Source organism: Urtica dioica, chromosome 7, assembly GCF_054948205.1.
Source record: "Urtica dioica subsp. dioica isolate 48M chromosome 7, U.dioica_male_clone48M_v1_H2, whole genome shotgun sequence".
In the NCBI taxonomy this organism is placed as follows: domain Eukaryota; kingdom Viridiplantae; phylum Streptophyta; class Magnoliopsida; order Rosales; family Urticaceae; genus Urtica; species Urtica dioica.
In genome coordinates, this window is record NC_142762.1 from 30,019,718 (window position 1) to 30,023,914 (window position 4,197).

At 35.2% G+C, this 4,197-nt stretch overlaps 1 pseudogene; it reads right to left on the reverse strand.

Moving 5' to 3' along the window:
- Positions 1 to 253: 253 nt before the first annotated feature.
- Positions 254 to 2,881, reverse strand: LOC149390727 (uncharacterized; annotated as a pseudogene).
- Positions 2,882 to 4,197: the final 1,316 nt, after the last annotated feature.

Here is a 4,197-nt window from a genome sequence, read left to right on the forward strand (position 1 = left end):
CTGACAGGTGTTTGGTAAACTATTTATAAAACAGTTGTTGCTGGTAACAAAAGCTGATTTAGCGTTTGGTAAAATAAATATATTATGGGCAAAAGACTAAAATAGACATGGTCTTATAAATTAAATAATAATTATTTATACACTTATTTATATGCATATATATGAATTATAATTACAAACTAGAAAAATATGGACGAAACAAATTTATTTTATTTTTAATATAAAGTTTTATAATTATTGACAAAAATGTAAACTACAAATTTATTGTTTCTACTAAACTTGCAGCAATCTCATCTCTTAACTTGTCCATACTACTCGAAGAAGTCTGACAATCTTCATCTTGATCTTCAGTTGTGTCGTTTTCATCCCCCTCGCCATCGCCCTCTGTCTCGTCGAATATTTCAAAATCCATCTCTTGTCTTGCATGCATTCAAATATAGTTATGCAGTGCCATAGTTGCGATAACTATTTTTACTTGATTTTTGAATGGATAACTCGGCATGACATTCAGGATTCTCCATCTTTTTTTCCACACTCCAAAGCTCCGCTCGATGACGCTTCTCAGAGAAGAATGTGCACGATTGAAGATTTCTTTGCTTGTAGTAGGTTGAGTTCTTCTTGCACGAAAATGCTCCAGATGGTATGTTTGACCTTTATACGGACCAAGATATCCAGGCAAATTAGGATAACCAGCGTCAACCAGATAATACTTTCCTGTGACATATCAAGTTGAATATAATGATTTAGTTTAAACTGTATACAAGACAAAGCTATAAAAAATAAAAAAAAAATAAAAAAAGTCATACCTTCTGAAGGTTTTGGAAAGTTAATCTCAGTATCACGAAGAGCGGCAGAGAATACCCTTGAATCATGAGCGCTACCTTCCCAACCAGCATACACAAAAGTGAATTTCATATTGAAATCACATACAGCCATAACATTTTGAGTAGGAATCTTCTTTCTACCGATAAACGGTATTTGATCTGCTTGAGGTAAAGAAGCTGGAACATGAACACCATCTATAGCACCAATGCAATCCTAAAAAAAAACAAATATCTCAATTAATTTATACAGAGTATCGATGAAAATAAATAACAAAAATATGAGTATAATACCTTAAAATGTGGCATATATCTTGGATCGTTTGCTATTTCTTTGGGAGTACTCTTAAATTCTGGATCAGCAGGTTTTATGACATCGGCTCCCATGAGACATAATATATCCAACGTCTTCGAAAAATATCGACTTATCGTCTCACCAGAATATTGAAACATCTCTTGCACTAACCGGTTTCCTAGACCATGTCCTAGAATCATTAGAGTCATTCCTAAAATCTCCAATGCAGTCATATGTCTTGAACCTTTGAAACCGTAACTTGTTTCCAAGTTATTGCACAAACTTGTGAAAACCTCTTTTTCCATTCTGAACAGTCGTTGGCACCGAATTTTGTTTCCCCTCAATATCTCTTGAAGAAAAATATGCCCCGTTTTTTTTTAATCCATACAAGGAACTTTATGTACGTATGTATCATAATAAATTTGCATCAAATGAGCAATTTTCCGTATAAGAACATTGTGTTCGTTATGTTCCTTTTTGGCAACAATGTCGAACTCATCATCTGATGTGGTATCCATTTGTTCCTGAAAACGAATATGTGATATCATAAGATTAAATAACATTCAATATAAACATTATTTATGCTAAAAAAAATAAGTAACCAAGGAATATAAACGAGACTAACATTCTCGTATTGTTTGATTATTATAGTAAAACAAAATAAACAACAAATGCAAAACAATGAATGTTGTTCTCGTATAAGAACACTTATTCAATACAATTGATTAAAAATTCAAACGCGCGAAATATTTGGAGCTGCTCCTGGATTAGAGCCATAAAGTAGACCATACTCGTAAGTGAGCCAACAACTTTGAATATGTGGATCTTTCATCGTTGCAAACATCTCTCTCTTCTCGCGACTCTGAAATAGTTTGGTCGCAAAAAGCCACGTTGGATCTCCGATTACAATACCAGGCAGTGACACAACAACTTCCATTACTTCAGCGATACTAGTACCAGGCATCTCTTTGCGTACTACATATACGGTGTCGCTACGCTCTTCTGTTGCCTTCACAAGACGCTCGATTTGAGAAGCTAATTTAGCCGCTCCACTAACTTTGCTCCGTCCACCAGCCTTTTTAAACTTTGGAAAATTATTGATGTCTAGGGGATTTTTGTTGTTATTATTCAAACTCTTTTGAGGATTCGGCTGACATACAGGATCTTCCGATTCATCACTTCTTTCTTCTAAGTTGTCAGCACTAGGAAATGCCTCACTACCACCGTAATGACGAGGGTTAGTTGTAGAAGAAAATGCATACGCTCCAGTTGCAACTATATCTTTGAACATCGTATCCAGTTTATCTTCGAAATCGGGAGAAATGCCTTCTTTGCGAAATTTTCCGAATTTTTTATTCTCCTACAAAAAAGTGGTATCTTAGTTATAATATAAATTTTAAGTTTGTAAGTTGATTTGATTTTCGATACAAACCTTTATTTTACTACGCCACCACTCTTCGCTTGCGTCAACAGTATTATTGTTATCATTCCATCCAAGGCCAGTTTCTTTTCCGATCAATTGCTTCCAGAGCTTCCATTCACCTTTCAGTAACTCCAGCTTATTTTTCAATTGAGCTTTATCGTATCCCCTTTGTGTTTTCTCGGAAATATTTTTCACCATATTCTCCCATCCTACTTTTGTGAAGCTTGTTCCCGGTCGATTTCCAGCTTCAATCTCCGCAATACATACGTCGCATAAGATTTCAACGGCATCATTATCCCATACTGCCTTTGTTCGAGATCGTGTATCTTGATTTTCAGTCATCTACAAGTATACATTTAATTCAAATAAATTTTTACTATAATAATTAAATAAAATTTAAAAAATAAATTATTTCTATTATATAACATATGAAATAGTAAATAGTAAAACTTAACAAATGTATTATTTCTTTCAATTGCTGAATTCTTTTACTTCTTTTAAAAAATGTATTATTTTAATTCTTTCAATAGTAAAAATGTAAAATATACACACTAGTTTACTCTTTACTTAACTCACTCTGTTTCAAAAAAAAAAAAATACTTAACCCACCGCTTAACTCACTCGGTGGTGAGACAAAAAAAAAATACTTAACTCACTCGGTGGTGAGACTAACTTTGGTTAAGTGTTTTCTTCCTCAACATTCTAACTCGCGACATCTTTTTTTAGAGAGAGAGAGAGAGCGGCAGAACGCAGGGGAAACGAGGCTGTGAGCGAGCGATCACGCAGAACGGCGGGGAAACGAGGCTATGAGCTGATTTTTTCTTCAAATCCTTTGTGCTCGAGGTCAATTTTCAAATCGTTGAGCTGATTTATAAGTGGGGGGTTTTTGATTTCTAGGTTTTCTGGTTTAGGGGTTTTCAACGTTTTTGATTTTAGGGGTTTGGGGGTTTTGATATTTTCTGGTTTGATTTCAAATCCGGGATTATTTTGTTTGGGTTTTGATCTGGTTTTTTGTTTGTTTCGCCATTAGGAGCTTGTCTTCGTCTCCGAGCAGCTTGTTCCCAGCTTGGTCTGGACTTTGGTGTAGTTCTCGGGGTCGTTGGCCAGAGCTCGTTGATCTTCTGCTCCAAGATGAACCGCTCCTTCAGAGACGCCGCGACTTGACTCTTGTAGTCCGTTGCGAAGGAACACATCCAACCGGTGGTGCAACCGTGACCGCTATTCTTCGGGTTCCCATTGAATACAATACAAACATTTGTATGTGCTATAATTTTTTTACCTTAAAAATTATTCATATATTTAGTTTACCTTCAAAATTGACATGATTTATGCATCCATACCGAAATTTATTCTTTTAGTATCTTAAACATTCCAGAGAAATAGTCAAGGTATCTAATATTAGTGAAATAGTCAGAATGTAACTCTGTACTCGAGAATGTGTCTTCTCCAACTAGGTTTGTTTTATTTCTTCATTGTTTTGCACTTTAGGTTTACTGTCTACTTAGATCATTTGGGAACAGAAACGAAAAAAAAGACTAACCTGGAATATGTTCTTTTCAGTTTCTTCCCCAGCGTATTGTTCAGAGGTTGATTGAGAGATCCGCTTCAAATGCGTCGGTGCTTGCAGGTTTTCATTTTTTAATACGGAATTGTACGTG